Raw genomic sequence first — 18,573 nt, forward strand, 5'->3', positions numbered from 1 at the left:
TTGCAAAAATTATTAGTTTGGCGATGACGTATGATGTCATCGGGCGGGAAAAACCGTGGTATAGAAAAAACCCGTGAAGTATTTTTTAATTAATATTTTTTGAAAAACCGTGGCTATCCGCAAAGTTCGAACCCGCAAAAATCGAGGGAACACTGTACTGTATATTTTAAAAATATACAGATACCTTCAAAAATCGTTCATAATTAAAATGAAAACATATATTTTCATTTTAATAAATATATCCAACTCTCTCTGGGTCTGCCAATTGAGAGGGCCAAACTCAAAAAACTTTTCTGAGTTCTGTTGATCCAGAGATTAAACCTTCTAAATTAGCATATCTTCTCACCCAAATCTATCTCTTTCAGAAACTGGCTCCACACCTCTATGTATCTTTTTATGGGAAGAAAGCTTACTGGGTCGGCTGAAGCACCTTCCACAATCCATGCATTTATATGGCTTTTCTCCTGTGTGTGTCGTTTTATGGGAAATAAGATTACTATATTCACTAAAGCACCTTCCACATTCCACACATTTATACGGTTTTTCCCCTGTATGGATCCTTTTATGGGCCGTAAGCTTACTGCGTCGGCTGAAGCCCTTTCCACAATCCATGCACTTAAATGGCTTCTCTCCTGTGTGAGTCCTCTTATGGGAAATAAGACTACCATGCTCACTGAAGCCCTTTCCACACTCCACACATTTATATGGCCTCTCCCCTGTGTGGATCCTTTTATGGGATGTAAGATTACCGAGTTTATTAAAGCCTTTTCCACACTCCATACATATATATGGTTTATCCCCCGTGTGAATCCTTTTATGTGTCACAAGGGAAGAATTTACATAGAAGCCCTTTCCACACTCCATGCATTTATAAGGCTTCCCCCCTCTATGGACCCATGTATGAGAAGCAAGTTGACTGCTATGAGTAAAAGTCTTCCCACACTCTATGCATTTATATGGCTTCTCCCCTGTGTGGGTCCTTTTATGGGAAGTAAGACTACTGTTGCAACTAAAGTCTTTTCCACACTCCATGCATTTATATGGCCTCTCCCCAGTGTGAGTTCTTTTGTGCGAAGTAAGACTACTGTTGCAAGTAAAATCCTTCCCACACTCTATGCATTTATATGGCTTCTCTCCTGTGTGGGTCCTTTTGTGGGAAGTAAGACTACTGTTGCAACTAAAGTCCTTTCCACACTCCATGCATTTATATGGCTTCTCTCCTGTGTGGGTTCTTTTGTGGGAAGTAAGATTACTGTTGCACCTAAATCCTTTTCCACACTCCAAGCATTTATACGGCCTCTCCCCCGTGTGGATCCTTTTATGGGAAGTAAGATTACTGTTGCACCTAAATCCCTTTCCACACTCCAAGCATTTAAAAGGCTTCTCCCCTGTGTGGATCCTTTTGTGGGAAAACAGAGTACTGGGTTTGCTGAAGCCCTTTCCACACTCCATGCATTTAAATGGTTTTTCCTCTGTGTGGCTTCCTTTATGAATCGCAAGAGTCCTGTTTTTACTGAAGCTTTTTCCATTCCCCAGGGATTTATTCAGCTTCTCTTCCATGTGAATAATTTTATTTCTCTCTTGCCTTTGGAGTTTTATTTGAATTTCAGGCCTCTCTATTATGCCTCCGTGGCTGAACACTCCGAATGATTCCCTGGACTCTTCATGGTCTTGCCCATTGTCACCTTCAAAGGGGAACAGCAATAAAAATAATAGCAAGGTTAGGGATAAAGATCAATCTGTCAGAATTTATAATAATTGCCTTCTGACATTTGCCCGATTCCAATGTGTTTCATGCTTTCATTTTTATATATCTTTTTCTTTTAATAATTTAATAATAATAATAATTTATTAGATTTGTATGCCGCCCCTCTCCGAAAACTCGGGGGGGCTCACAACAATAATAAAAACAATTTTAATGAACCTGTGATCCTTTGCATTGGGGTAGAGTCAAGAGGGCAACTGAATGGAGCTGAGAGTTTGCTGCCCGGATGCCCTGCCTGTAGCCAGTGCAGAGTTCACGGCAGATATATTCTCACTGTGCCAAACATAAAAATATCTGCCTTTACCTAGGACAGAACTCAAGCCTTCTGATTGTGAAGTGCGAGTTCCAACCCTAGGCCACGCACCGCTCATTTTCATGCTTACAATGTTATGACATAAATAATATCACCTCAAGGTTCGACTACTGTAACGCTCTCTATATGGGGCTACCTTTGAAAAGTGTTCGGAAACTTCAGATCGTGCAGAATGCAGCTGCGAGAGCAATCATGGGCTTCCCAAGATATTCCCATGTTACACCAACACTCCGCAGTCTACATTGGTTGCCGATCAATTTCCGGTCACAATTCAAAGTGTTGGCTATGACCTATAAAGTCCTTCATGGCATCAGACCAGGATATCTCTGGGACTACCTTCTGCCACACGAATTCCAGCGACCGGTTAGGTCCCACAGAGTTGGCCTTCTCTGGGTCCCATTGACTAAGCAATGTCGTTTGGCGGGACCCAGGAGAAGAGCCTTCTCTGTGGCAGCCCTGACCTTCTGGAACCAGCTCCCCCCAGATATCAGAGTTGCCCCCACTCTCCTTGCCTTTCGCAAGCTTCTTAGAACCCACCTCTGTCGTCAGGCATGGGGGAATTGAAATTTCACTTCCCCCTAGGTTTATAGAATTTATACATGGTATGCCTGTATGTATGAGTGGTTCTTTAAATTAGGGTTTTTTAGATTATTTTTAATATTAGATTTGTTTACATTGTCTTTTCATTGTTGTTAGCCGCCCCGAGTCTCAGGGGCGGCATACAAATCTAATAAATAAATAAAATAAATAAATAAATAATTTCTATATGCATGAATCGTAACTCTGAAAATAGCAAAAGAATTTGGTTTTAACAATAAATAATAATAATAATCAGAAACAGGCTGTAATTACAAAATGTCTTCCTGAAGGCCTTGACTGGAGAATAGGAAACATCCTTACCAAGAGAGGCGACGTTCCCGTAGTTTTCCGCCATGACTTCCCAATGGAGAACTTTTTGGTCAGGATCCAGCACAGACCATTCCTCCTCGGAAAAATACACGGCCACCTCCTCGAAAGAGACAAGACCCTCCTGAAAGGGAAAGATGCATGCAGAAATTCAAAACTCAAAATTTCCCCTACCGGTTCTCCAGAACTGGTCAGAACCTGTTGAAAGTCACCTCTGGTGCCCACTACCTCTAAATTAGAAACATAGAAACATAGAAGACTGACGGCAGAAAAAGACCTCATGGTCCATCTAGTCTGCCCTTATACTATTCCCCGTATTTTATCTTAGGAGGGATATACAGTGATCCCCTGGGTATTGCGATCCCGATCATTGCGAAATGGCTATATGGCGATTTTTGAACCCGGAAGTAAAAACACCATCTGCGCATGCGCGCCCTTTTTTTCTATGGGCACGCATGCGTAGATGGCGCCGGGCAGATCAGCTGCTGGGCGGCTTCCCTGGGTCTTCCCCCTCTTGCTGGCGGGAGGGCGAAGCCCCCCCCAGCACCCGCTCGCCCGCCGTTCGCCCGGCCACCCGCCGTTCGCCCGCCGTTCGCCCGGCCACCCGCCGCTCGCCGCTCGCCCGCCCTTCGCCCGCCCACCCGCCGTTCGCCCGGCTCGCCCGCCGTTCGCCTGCCCTTCGCCCGGCCACCCGCCGTTCGCCCGCTGTTCGCCCGGCTCGCCCGCCCTTCGCCCGGCCACCCGCCATTCGCCCGCCCTTTGCCCAGCTCGCCCGCCATTCGCCGCTCGCCTGCCATTCGCCCGGCCACCCGCCGTTCGCTCGCTGCTCGCCCGGCCACCCGGGTTCGTTTGGCTTCGGGACATGCCGGCGGCGACGTTTTAAAACAGCCGCGCGGCTTCCCAACTGAGTCCCGAAGTCAAAGGCGAACTTCGGGACTCAGTTGGGAAACCGCGCGGCTGTTTTAAAACGTCGCCGCCGGCATGTCCCGAAGCCAAACGAACCCGGGTGGCCGGGCGAGCAGCGAGCGAACGGCGGGTGGCCGGGCGAAGGGCGGGCGACCGGCGGGTGCGGCAGCAGCGAGGAGTTTGCGTGGGCGGCGGGGAAACCCCAACCTTCGGCTCCTCGCTGCTGCGGCGGAAGTAAAAACACCATCTGCGCATGCGCAGATGGTGTTTTTACTTCCGCAGCGCTACTTCGCGAAAAACCGATCATTGCGAGGGGTCCTGGAACGGAACCCTCGCAATAATCGGGGAATCACTGTATGTTTAAATTCAGTTACTGTGGATTTACCAACCCCGTCTGCTGGAAGTTTGTTCCAAGGATCTACTACTCTTTCAGTAAAATAATATTTTCTCATGTTGCCTTTGATCTTTCCCCCAACTAACTTCAGATTGTGTCCCCTTGTTCTTGTGTTCACTTTCCTATTAAAAACACTTCCCTCCTGAACCTTATTTAACCCTTTAACATATTTAAATGTTTCGATCATGTCCCCCCTTTTCCTTCTGTCCTCCAGACTATACAGATTGAGTTCATTAAGTCTTTCCTGATACATTTTATGCTTAAGACCTTCCACCATTCTTGTAGCCCATCTTTGGACCCGTTCAATTTTGTCAATATCGTTTTGTAGGTCTCCAGAACTGAACACAGTACTCCAAATGTGGTCTCACCAGTGCTCTATATAAGGGGATCACAATCTGCCTCTTCCTGCTTGTTATACCTCTAGCTATGCAGCCAAGCATCCTACTTGCTTTTCCTACCGCCCAACCACACTGCTCACCCATTTTGAGACTGTCAGAAATCACTACCCCTAAATCCTTCTCTTCTGAAGTTTTTGCTAACACAGAACTGCCAATGCAATACTCAGATTGAGGATTCCTTTTCCCCAAGTGCATTACAGTGATCCCCCGCTCGTTGCGAGGGTTCCGTTCCAGGACCCCCCGCAACGAGCGGGTTTTCGCGAAGTAGCGCTGCGGAAGTAAAAACACCATCTGCGCATGTGCAGATGGTGTTTTTACTCCCACAGCGCTAGCGAGGAACCGAAGATTGGGGGCGGCGCGGCTGTTTGCCGCCGGCATGGGGGGCTTCCTAGCAGCCCCCCAAACCCGGGTTGGGGGTCCGGGGGGTGCTGGCAAGCCCCCCATGCCGGCGGCGACATTTTAAAATAGCCGCGCCGCCCCCAATCTTCGGCTCCTCCGCGCTGGCTCTCGGCGCTTTCGAGCTGAGTCCGGGAGCGAATTCGCTCCAGGACTCAGCCCAAAAGCGCCGATAGCCAGTGCTAGCGAACGGCTTGTCCACGCTGGCTATCGGCGCTTTCGAGCTGAGTCCGGGAGCGAATTCTCTTCCGGACTCAGCTCGAAAGCGGCGAGAATGAACCGCGTGGGCGGGCGAAGGGCGGGCGGCAGCGAGGAGTTTGCGTGGGCGGTGGGGAAACTCCTCGCTGACGCCAGCAAGAGGGGGAAGACCCAGGGAAGCCGCCCAGCAGCTGATCTCCCGGTTGCCATCTACGCATGCGTGCCCATAGAAAAAATGGGCACGCATGCGCAGATGGTATTTTGACTTCCGGGTTGAAAAATCGCGAAGTACCCTGTTCGCAATGGTTGGGGACGCAATAAACGGGGGATCACTGTATTTTACATTTGGAAACATTAAACTGCAGTTTCCATTGCTTTGACCATTTATCTAGTAAAGCTAAATCATTTACCGTATTACAGACCCCTCCAGGAATATCAACCCTATTGCACACTTTAGAGTCATCGGCAAATAGGCAAACCTTCCCTACCAGACCTTCCCCTATGTCACTCACAAACATATTAAAAAGAATAGGACCCAGAATAGGACCTTGTGGCACACCGCTTGTAACCTGTCTCTGCTCAGAATACTAATAAATAAATTTCTTCTTCTTACCTGAATTTCAACCCCTGTTTCAGCTCCACATTCAGGAAGGACCACCTTCCTTCTGTTCATCCCTGTGAGGAAGACAGAATTTTAAACTGCATAATTCACAATGTAGAAGGTGGTGTTCTATAGAAGAGAAAACATACTGAAGATGAAACAGCTGAGATCTCTTTGGGGAATGGGAGAGTGTTGCATTACCTCTGGTTGTGTCTTGATTTGGATCATCCTGAGAGATCCTCCTGCAAAACGTATCTGGTGATGAATTTGATGGACGCCTCCTTCGCCCAGGATCTCTGAATTCCATCATGAAAGGCTTGAAAAAGCAAGAAGGAACAAGAAGAATGAATGGACAATACACATCAAGATCATTCTTCTCTGAATACCATTTTGAAGCTCCAGAATCCATCAGTGAGGTTGGAAAGTGAAAAGGAAGGACTACCACAAATAACAAAACACTGTCCTGCAAGTAATAAATATTGATTGATTGATTGATTGATTGGATTTGTATGCCGCCCCTCTCCATAGACTAGGAGTGGCTAACAACAGTAATAAAAACAGCATGTAACAATCCAATACTAAAACAACTAAAAAAAACAACCCTTATTATAAAACCAAACATACATACAAACATACCATGCATAAAATTATAAAGGCCTAGGGGGAAAGAATATCTCAGTTCCCCCATGCCTGGCGGCAGAGGTGGGTTTTAAGAAGCTTACGAAAGGCAAGGAGGGTGGGGGCAATTCTAATCTCTGGGGGGAGTTGGTTCCAGAGGGCCGGGGTCGCCACAGAGAAGGCTCTTCTCCTGGGTCCCGCCAAACAACAGTTTAGTTGACGGGACCCGGAGAAGGCCCACTCTGTGGCCCCTAACTGGTCACTGGGATTCGTGCAGCAGAAGGCAGTCCCTGAGATAATCTGGTCCGGTGCCATGAAGGGCTTTATAGGTCATAACCAAAACTTTGAATTGTGACCGGAAACTGATCGGCTGGGCCTGGAGGGTATCTCCCCGTATAATGAATACCAAAGAACTCTGGTAGGCAAGGGCTAAGAATTCAAACACAGTGTATTAGATTTAATCAATTCTGAGCTCCCAAATAAAGGTGTCTCACCTGCAACTCAGTCCTTTCCTTCTGCTCCACCACCTGGCTCAGGAGAAAGCCTTCTGCCAGGGCCACCGCCTGAGAGCTGGTCTCTGCTCCACACTCCCGCACCCAGCTCTCCATCTGCAGGGGCAGAAGCGCCAGGAACTGCTCCAGAACAACCAGGTCCAACATCTGAGCTTTTGTGTGCTTGTCTGGTCTCAACCATTGACTACAAAAGGAATGGAGTTGGCTGCAAAGTCCTCGGGGACCTTCATCCTCCTTGTATTGGAAGCTTCCAAAGTTCCAGGGCTGAACTTTTGAAAGGGTAGTTGTCTCCTCCAGGATCTTTTGCCCAGTTCTTGCCCAGATCTCCCCATAGTTCCCAGGCTGGACACCAGAAGGGCCTTTTCCAATTTCCTCACTTGCGAAGGATTGGCTTTTCATTATTTCTCCGTCTTGTAGTGCAACTCCAAATGGGTCCAGAGAATGTTATGGATCTCCAGATACCTTCCTATTCAAAGTAGCATTCCTGTAGCTCCAGGTCAGGCAAGTGTTTCAGCCATCTGTTGCCAATTTTTTGCCTCCATCAAATGGTGTTACAAATGGCTTCCAATTTCTATGGCATATCTGAGATTATGAATGAATGAATTAATTAATTAAAAATATTAATTTATTATTATAAATATATAAAAATAATAAAAATAATAAATAAAAATAATAATAATAAGAGCCTCAGTGATGCAATGATTAGTACTGCAAGCTATAATAATTAATAATAATAATTGTTCTGCCGGGCTCTCTGGTAGGAGCTCCCAAAAATTCAAGGGTACAAATTTCAGACACACACACACGTTTGAAAATTCAAAATAATGTTCTTTATCCCAAAATTCAAAATAAACTAAGCACTCTTTTTGTATGGCAAAGAGCACTCGTCCCAAAACAACCAGGTAGTCTGTACAATTAACCTTAAGCAGTCATTAAGTACTTAGCTAGCAGCTCTGAAGAAACTTCACATCCCTTCTTCTTCCAACCAAGTGAGACACACACACACACACACATTGTTCTGCTTTGTTTTCAAAGGCATGAAAAATCAACAAACAAAGTCCAGAAACCAGCAACACAGGATTCCTGACGAACTGTGATCAGATACTCTTCCACAACGGCCAAACCCACATGCTGCTATTTATAGCAGCAGCCCTAATTATTGGAGCCCCACCCAAACACAGGTGGCCGCTCTTATCTCCTGTAATATGTCCTTACTTGGTCTCTTCTACGCATAATTCTGCGCTGGATCCAAAATGGCTTCATCCGAATCAATGGAAGATAAGGGAGATTGACTGCCTGGGCTGTGTGCCAAGCCCCCCTCTGGCAAGTCACTCCCACCTTCTTCTTTGTCCGAGGAAACTAAACTCTGAACTGACTCTGTCGGCAATAACACAGGCCTGTGCCATGTTGAAGTTTCCCCTGCATCCACCTCCACATTCCCTGGGGCAGGAGCTGGGCCAGAGCCAACCACAACAAATAATAATTTATTAGATTTGTATTCCGCCCCTCTCCGAGGACTCGGAGCGGCTCACAACAAAATATATGATACAAATCCAATATTAAAAACAATTTTAAAACTGTTATAAAAAACAATCATACAGTTCAGACAAACCATACATGAAATGTAACAGCTAGAGGTATGTCAGTTTCCCCAAGCCTGGTAACAAAGGTGGGTTTTCAGAAGTTTGCGAAAGGCAAGGAGGGTGGGGGCAGTCCTGATCTCTGGGGAGAGGTGATTCCAGAGGGCCGGGGCCGCCACAAAGAAGGCTCTTCTCCTGGGTCCTGCCAGACAACATTGTTTTGTCGACGGGACCCGGAAGCCAACTCTGTGGGACCAAACTGGTCGCTGGGATTCATGCGGCAGAAGGTGGTCGGAATTGTGACCGGAAACTGATCGGCAGCCAGTGCAGGCCGCAGAGACGTGGGAATATCTAGGAAAGCCCATGATTATTCTTGCAGCTGCATTCTGCACGATCTGAAGTTTCCGAACACTTTTCAAAGGTAGCCCCATGTAGTGAGCATTGCAGTAGTCGAACCTCGAGGTGATGAGGGCATGAGTGACTGTGAGCAGTGGCTCCCTGTCCAAATAGGGCCGCAACTGGTGCACCAGGCGAACCTGGGCAAACGCCCTCCTCGCTACAGCTGAAAGATGATGCTCTAATGTGAGCTGTGGATCAAGGTCCAAGTTGCGGACTCTCTCCGAGGGGGTCAATAAGTCCTCCTCCAGGGTAATGGACAGACAGATGGAATTGTCCTTGGGAGGCAAAACCCACAGCCACTCCGTCTTGTCAGGGTTGACTTTGAGCCTGTTGACACCATCCAGACCCCAACAGCCTCCAGGCACTGACACATCACTTCCACCACTTCACTGACTGGACATGGGATGGAGATGTACAACAGGGTATCATCAGCGTACTGATGATAACTCACCCCATGCCCTTGGATGATCTCACCCAACGGTTTCGTGTATATATTGAATAGCAGGGGGAGAGGACCGACCCGAGGCCCCCCACAAGGAAGAGACCTAGAAGTCGACCTCTGACCCCCTACTAACACCGACTGAGACCACCGGAGAGGTAGGAGAATCACTTATTATTATTATTATTATTATTATTATTATTATTATTACTACTACTACTACTACTACTGTTTTGGGAATAATAATAGTAGTAGTAGTACTACTACTACTACTATTACTATTACTACTACTACTACTACTACTACTACTACTACTACTACTATTATTCCCAAAACACAAATAGGCTAAGCAACTGTTCACATGAAGCACTGGGGTTGGCGATGTCCTGGTTCACTCACCCTCCTAAGAGAAATTGAACTCCTGGGGATCCAAGCCTATTTTAGTCTCACCAGCACATAAGGAGAAGGCAGGCTCCCTTGCAACCAAGTTCTTATTTCCTGCTCCAGATTTGCCCTCCAAGCTCTCCCCATATCCCACCTCGGAGCTTTCTCCAGGCTATTGGGGAGGGGGATTGAGGGATTCCCCAGGACCCTTCCTCCTCTCTGGGGATTTGTTTGTTCCTGGGGCAACACGGCTCATCAGGAGCACTGCTTCCCTCTGCCCCCCACCTGCGTGGAGAGGGGCGGCAGGGGAACATGGGATCTGGGCTCTCCCATCCCAGGACTCAGAAAATTAAACCTGCATGGGAGCTTGGCTTCTGTCCCTTCTTTCTCTAGCACGAGCACCCTCTGCTCCCCACCCACCCCTTGCACTCGAAGACACACTCACACATGCATCACTTACCATGCCCACCTCTAGTTCTCCTCCCTTCAAGACTTTCCGTCTCCCGTTTAAACCTCCTGTGAAGCTCAAAAGCTGCAAAAGAGACAAAGCGCTGGGTCCTAAAGGGGAAAACCCCAAGTGATGTCACTTCCTTCCCATTCTCTGTAAATAACTTCTGGCATTCGCCCTCTAGTGGCTGAAACACAAGATGTTCCGTTGTCTTTTCTGTGGGAGTCACCTGGTGTATTCTGTGCGCAAGGAAGGCGCTTATGCAATTGGTGGAAACAGTGTGTTTGCCATTGGATCCCAGGAGGATGGAGGCTGTCCTTTCCTTCCTGATAAAGAATCCTTTTGAATCCAATTACTTGTGCACACTTTCCAAACCATGTACACACTTTCGCCTTTAGGAAGGGTTCTATAGGAAGCTTCATCCCTTCCAAGGGGGAAGTAAAGAACAGGTAAGAAATACAATTCATCTTAATTAATTGTAAGAAATACAATTCATACTACTTCAGCTTCAACTGCAACAACACAAGAGCCCACAACAGATACAAGCTTAATATTAACCACTCCAAACCTGACTGTAAAAAATATGACTTTAGTAATCGAGTTGTCGAAGCGTGGAATTCACTACCGGACTCTGTAGTATCATCCCCTAACCCCCAACATTTTACGCTTAGACTGTCCATGGTTGACCTCACCAAGTTCCTAAGAGGTCAGTAAGGGGCGTACATAAGTGCACCAGAGTGTCTACTGTCCCCTGCCCTATTATCTCTCCTATATCTCATATATCTTCTCTTCTATACCTATATCTTTTTCTGCTATTCTCTCATAGTTATATTTCACTCCTTTATTTTCTCCTCTATTCCCCCTTTAATACATTCTACCTGATTATATTCTCTCTTTTTTTTTTCAATTTTTTTAATTATTTTTTTCATAAAAACAGACAAATACATACAAACAATAAACATAAAGTGGGGGTACATTTCCCCCGCTTCTTATGAAAGTATACATTCATATGTAGAAAAAGAATACATAGTTAAATATATGTTAACTATTATAGTAAAAAAAAAAAGTTAATAAATTTGGGTTAAAGTTTTACAGATCTTAATGTGAGTGTTAAGTAGGGTTAGTATAACATAATTACCAAAAAAATACCTTTAATATAATCTTAATTACTATAGTAAAATAGTGTCAAACCTTCAATTCAAACAATAAAGCTAAATTCAACTATTATGCATCTTGGTATATTGCTTATACTTATACATACATACACTACTATATCATAATCATCAAAAAGTCCTTTTAAACTAATATTAATATTGTTATCACCTAGGTAAAAACTAATACAAAGAAAAAACAACTAAAGATATATCTTATTTTTTCTTATCTATCCATTTATAGACATTGTTCCATGTTTCATAAAATTTAGTATCCTCTTGATCGTTTAATCTTCTTGTCATCATATCCATTTCAGCGCAATCTAATATTTTAGCTATGACCTCTTCTTCCTTAGGGGTTTCCTCCCCTTTCCAATTTTGCGCATATATTATTCTAGCCGCAGTTAATATATGTATAATTAAATAAAAAAATTCTTTCTTATAGGTCTGATTTGTAACACCTAGTAAGTAAAATTCCGGGGTATTATCTATATCTTGCTTTATTATTTCTTTTAATATTTTTTCAATCATTTTCCAATATATTTTTGCTTTGCCACATGTCCACCATTGATGATAGTAGGTTCCTATATCCTTCTTACATTTCCAGCATATTGGGGATGTTTTGGGAAACATTTTTGCTATCCTATTTGGTGGGAGATGCCATCTATAAAACATTTTGATTTGATTTTCTTTTAAGGAAACTGATTTAGTCATTTTCCAATTGTTAATCCATACTTTCTCCCATGTGTCTATATCTATTTCCTTGCCAATATTTCTACACCATCTTATCATAGTATCTTTTAAAGTCAACTCTATATTTTTATGAGCGATAAGTAGTTTATATATTTTCCCTATCATTTTTGTTGAATTAGTGGTAATTAAAGTAGTTAAAGGATTCTTACTTTTATTAAAAATGTAAAGAGTTTTATCCTTCTGATATCTAGATCGGATCTGGGCGTAGTGCCACCAATCTATTATTATCCCTTCTTCTTGTAATTCATTTCTAGATTTAAGCTTCATCTGATCATTTAATAATTCTTTGTATCTATAAGTTATTTTCTTATCCTTTATAGACTTTGGATGTATTATTGCTTCTAAAGGAGCTAGCCAGTCTGGGATACTTAAAAAATGATTTTTCTTTATGTCTTTCCATACTTCTAATAAGTATTTCCTCAACGTATGCCTTTTAAAATATGAATGGTTTTTGTCCTTATCATACCATAAAAATGCGTGCCATCCAAGCATTAAATCATGTCCTTCTAGGTCAAGTATTCTTTTGTTATCTAAAATTATCCAATCTCTAAGCCATGTTAATGCAGCGGCCTGATAATATAGTTTCCAATTTGGAAGGCCAAATCCGCCTCTTTCTTTAATATCTTCTAAACAATTCATTTTTATCCTTGCTTTTTTACCTTGCCATATAAATTTTTTAACTAAGTTTGTTAAAGTTTTTAAAAAGATACCCCCTGGGTTTATTGGTATTGTCTGAAAAAGAAATAAGACCTTAGGTAAAATGTTCATCTTGATTGTTGCAATTCTTCCTAAGAAAGATATTTTCAAATTATTCCACATTGCTAAGTCATTTTTAATTTCTGCTAGTAATTTCATATAATTATCATTTTTTAATGTTATTGTTTTCGCTGTTAAATTTATTCCTAAATATTTTACCTTTTTTACAATCTTTATTCCAGATATACTTTCTAATTTCGTTTCTAGTGTTTTATTCATATTTTTAGTCAAGTAATGTGTTTTGCTTTTGTTTATCTTTAAACCTGCTACGTTTCCATATTGTTCAATGGTTTGTAGTAAGGTAGGAACTGTTGTAATCGGCTCTTCAATTATAAACATTAGATCGTCTGCAAAGGCCTGGAGTTTGTAGGTTTCATCTCCTACGGTTAAACCTTTTATTTTGGGGTCCGCTCTTATTTTAATTAATAAGGTTTCAAGGGTCATAATAAATAGCAATGGTGATATAGGACATCCTTGGCGAACTCCCTTATTTATGTCAAGTATTGGTAATTGACTGTTATTCAATATTATATTCGTTGTTTGTTTTGAATATATGGTATCTATTAGGTTAACAAATTTTGGGCCAAATCTCATTTTATTTAATTGCATTTTTATAAATATCCAATTAACATTGTCGAAGGCTTTTTGAGCATCCAAAAACATTAAAGATGCCGTCTTGTCTGAGCGTTGTTCATAGTACTCTAGTATATTTATTACAGTTCTAATATTGTTTTTAATTTGTCTCCCTGGAAGAAACCCATTTTGGTCTTGGTGTATTATTCCATTTATAACTCTTTTAAGTCTCTCTGCATAAATGGCAATAAAGATCTTATAATCTACATTTAATAGTGATATAGGCCTATAGTTTTTAATCTTTTCTGGTTCTGTACCCTGTTTATGTATTAAGGTTGTCAGTGATTCTGACCAAGATTTGGGAATTTTTCCTTCAAGTCTACATGAATTAAAAGTTTCTAACATATAGTTTCTTATTGTTTCGTTGTCTATCTTATACCATTCTGCAGGTATGGCATCTGGACCTGTAGCCTTATTGCTTTTCTGTTTTTTAATTGTTATTAAGAGTTCCTCCATTGTTATTGGTCCGTCCATGGTAACAAATTTCTTCTTGGTTTTTTACCTTTTCCCCTTTTTTTATTGCCTCCCCCTCCTGAGTGGTCTAATTGTCTATTCGCGATAGCATTGAAATCACCTATTATCAATACATTATCAATAGCTAAATCTATTATTGTTTGGTGTAAATTTTTGTAAAATGTCATTTGGTCTTCATTGGGAGCATAAATAGAAACAACCACTAGAGGTCTAGGTTCAATATCTACTTGTACAATCAATATCCTACCCTCTTTATCCTTATATATTTGTTTGGAATTTATAGAATTCTTGACATACATCACTACACCCCTTTTTTTTTGGTCTGCTAATGCAGCGTACATTTTTCCAATTTTGGGATTCAACAGTAATTTTTGGTTATCTTTTTTAATATGAACTTCTTGTAGTATTGCAATCTGGGCATTTTGGTTTCTAATTTTAGAAAAAATTTGCTTCCTTTTTCTTGGTTCGTTAAGTCCATTAACATTTACGGAAAAGATTTTTAAGTCTTTATTCATTGTCATTTAATGGGTTTTTTGGTTTCTCGCTGAGGTTGAACTCTTCTAGCACCTTGGTCCTGCTCTATTACTTGGGCAGTTGCCCCCAGGATTTCTTCTTGCTGAGTTGGTAATTTTTCCCCTGGTTGCTGTTGAACTAGTTGTAGTTGGACCACTTGTTGCTTACTTGCGTAGTCGGAGTGGCCCAAACCACTCTGTTCAAGAAAGTACATGGCTTGTTCTACATTTTCCAGTTTGTACCTTGTAGAACGCCATGTCAGAGAAAGTCCTTGTGGAATAAGCCAACGGTAGGTAATGTTTTCTTTAATCAAAATTTTTGTTAGAAAGTGATAATCTCTTCTGTTTTCTCTGACACTTCTTGGAACTTGCTTTAGTATCTTTATTTCTACTCCATGGCGTTGGGGCGGGGAGTTTCTTGAATAGTGAAGTATCTCATCTCGCAACGCCTTTCTTGTAAATTTAATATGTATCTCTCTTGGAAGGTTGTGCCGACGGATATAGCTATTCGAGATTCTGTAAACTTCATCGATTTCTCTCTGTAAAGCTATGGGGTCCTCTTGAAGTATAGCTCCAATAATTTCCGCCATAGTCACTTTTAAGTCTTCATCTTTTTCCTCTTTTATATTCTGAAATCGAAGTCCGTACGAAGCTCGTTGCATCTCCAGTTGGATAATAGATTCATCATATCTTTTGTATCTCTCATCGGCTCTCCCTTCAAGATATTCCATTCTTTTCTCATTTTTATCAGATTGTTCTTCAACTTTTTTAACTCGGTCGTCACTTTCTTGAAGTGTTTGTTGGATCTGCTTTATCTGGTCTTTCATCTCACCCATATCAGCTTTCATTTGGGCCATCTCCACTTTAAATTCTGCCAAGTCAGCTTTTATAGCTTCTCTTTGTTGTGTTGCCTCCTCCTTTATGGCTTCTCTTTGTTGTGTTGCCTCCTCCTTTATGGCCTCTCTTTGTTGAGTAGCATCTTCTTGTGATTTGACCATGAAGTCCTTCAAAGTGTTCAAAGTCTCATGTATAGTTGCAAGATTGGACTGCATTGCTTTGTCTTTGTCTTTGTCTTTAGTAGACATGGTTAACACTTGATGCGAAGGAGAAGAATGCGGTGAGACTTGTGGAGATAGAGTAGTTGGTGTAGTTTGTTTTTTGGTTGTTTTAACAAGGGTTGAGGTGTGGGACATTATCAAATTAGAATCCACTATTTCAAATTTTAAGGTTAGTTTCAATTTTATATGTAGTGAAAAGGAAGAAAAATTACTATAAATTCCAAATCTGTTCGATATATTTTGTTTCCCTTATAATATAACTATACCAATTCAATAACAATTCAATTAGTAACAGAATTCAAAAGAAAAGAAAAGAGAAGAAAGAGAAGGAAAAAAAATATTATTATTTAGTGCCACAGAACTGAAAAATAGGTGCCTTTTCAAGTAAAAGGGAGAAAAAAAATAGAAAAAAAAAAGAAAGGAATGTCAACTATATATAAGAAACAGAAGAGAAGGAATTGGAAAGGAAACTTTAGGAGGAGGGAAGAGGAGGGAAGAAACAAGGGAAGGGAAAAAAATGAAGTAAAAAGAGTTGTTCAAAAAGAGAAAAGGAAGGGGGGTAGTATTTTAATTCAACTATTTAGAATAGAGCAGGAGCCCAAGGTTTTTAACAATGCATATAGTTCAAACCAAGCTTCTTCTAGTAATAAAAATATCCAAAAATAGGGAAGAAAGTCAAAGAGAATTCAGGGGGAAAAAAAAGAAACAGATAATTATTCAAAGACACAATAACAGTATTGTATACTTAAGTTCTTCTTATAAATCCTGTAGTTTGCTAGGAAGTAAAGATGAAAATCCAAATCTCAAAGGATAAAGTTATATTTGATGCCAATTCAAAATTCAAAGAGTAAAACAAATCCAAAGGTTGCTTGTGGTCAAAATGAAGTCAGTTTATTTTCCAAGCTCAGGACAGGAACAAAGAACAAAGAAACAGATCCCAAGATGGAGTCAAGTTAATTTCAGTGCAGCAGGCAGATGTTAAACCAAAGAGTTCTCAGCAAATAATCCAAAAGGTGTCAGCAAATAATCCAAAAGGCTCAGCAAGTATTCCAAATAGGTTAATCCAACAATAAGTAATCCAAAAAGGAAGTGATTTCAATCTCTTCTAGATTCCATAATTCATAGTTATTAAGTTATTTCATATTGTAAAAAAGAGCAGCAGAAGAAAAAAAAAGGCAGCAAGACTGTATTCCTCCGCTTCAGAAATTAAGTCCAGAACATTATGATTTTAAAAATCTATCAGCAACAAATTCTGATCATCATTGGGAATTTCCTTTAGCAGTTAAAATTTTCTAAATAGTCATATCAAATTTAAACTATTTTGTTAAACCATAAAGTCAAAAAGTTATTTTATAGGTTCCAAAGTTCGCGTTCAAAATGGAAAAGTAAAAGTGAAAAAAAGAATTAGATCCGGCTGTTATTTGCGGATGGGTTTAAACAAGAAAAAACTTTCACTTTCGCCCTAGAGAAAAAAAACTTTTACTTGGAACTTTTACGATCTTCTGGCTTTAAACACGAAACAAAAGGAGATTTTTACCTTAGGTCCTTTCTCTGCTATATTCTTTTTCAATGTAAATGTAGATATTTATACTTTCTCTTCTTTGATTCTGTTCTTCCCGCTGAGTGAGGGGAGAAAGCGCTGGCCGGTCCTCCTAGTCGAGGAGGAGCGGTTCTCCCGTCTCCGAAGCTGCGGGGCGAACCGCTGCCTCTGGAGCCCTGGCGATCGGTCCTCGGGCAGAGGAGAGCCCCCTGTTCATGGATCGGGCCATCCGGGCCCGATCCGATCGCAAATGCGACCTTCGGAGGGGGTAGAAAGGATTCGCCTGGCAGAGCCCTGCCAGACACGTCCTGCCGCGATCTCCACCAAACCGGAAGCCCTACCTGATTATATTCTCTATAACCCACATTGTGTATTATTGTGTATTGGACAAAACAAAAAAAATAAAAAATAAATTATATTCATGAGATTCAAAATACAGAATCCAGAGTAATATACTTGGAAGGGATCTCAGAGGACCATAAGAGAGAAATGACTGCCTAATTCTATGGCATCTCAGGATCCCTACATGGCTGGATAACTGCATTCCTATCAAACAGACCACAAGTTATCAAAATAGGGAGCGCCATATCTAATCCTGTTCCGGTTAACAGTGGTGTACCCCGAGGCAGCATACTAGGACCAACACACTTCATACTCTATATAAATGACCCTTACCATCACATTACAAGCAACTGCGTTCTTTTTGCTGACAATGTAAATAATTTCAACACCACCAATAACACAGCTACTCTCCAAAAAGACCTTGACTTTGTGTCTGAATGGTCAAACATCTGATAACTCCAAATCTCAACCCAAAAAATGCTTTGTCCTACACATTGGCAAAAAGAATTAGAACACCAAATACAAGCTGAATAAACAAGACCTTACAGACAACCCTCACTCCGTAAAAGACCTTGGAATGCTCATATCAAATGACCTAAGTGCCAAAACCCACTGCAGCAACATCTCTAAAAAGGCTTCAAGTGTTGTTAACCTAATCCTGCATAGCTTCTGCTCCGGTAATCTCATACTACTAACCAGAGCATATAAAGCTCTCGCTAGACCAATCCTTGAATACAGCTCATCTGTCTGGAACTCACATCACATTTCAGACATAAACACTTTACAAAATGTCCAGAGATACTTTACTAGAAGAGCCCTCAACTCCTCTACTCTCAACAGAATACCCTACGCAATTAGACTTACAATCCTAGGTTTAGAAAGCTTACAACCACGTTGCCTTAAACATGACCTAAGCATAGCCCATAAAATCATCTGCTACAACATCCTTCCTGTCAATGACTTCTTCAGCTTCAACCACAACAACACATGGGCACACAACAGATACAAACTTGAAGTAAACCACTCTAAACTTGACTGCAGGAAATACAACTTTAGTAACCGAGTAGTTAATGCATGGAACTCACTACCTGGCTCTG

The 18,573-nt window shown here is 41.7% G+C and overlaps 1 pseudogene; it reads right to left on the reverse strand.

The window, feature by feature from the left end:
- The window catches only part of LOC139160363 (zinc finger protein 721-like), a 48,617-nt pseudogene that overhangs the window by 16,027 nt on the left and 14,017 nt on the right, over positions 1 to 18,573 (reverse strand).

The sequence above is a fragment of the Erythrolamprus reginae genome, chromosome 2 (assembly GCF_031021105.1).
Source record: "Erythrolamprus reginae isolate rEryReg1 chromosome 2, rEryReg1.hap1, whole genome shotgun sequence".
NCBI classification, from domain to species: domain Eukaryota; kingdom Metazoa; phylum Chordata; class Lepidosauria; order Squamata; family Dipsadidae; genus Erythrolamprus; species Erythrolamprus reginae.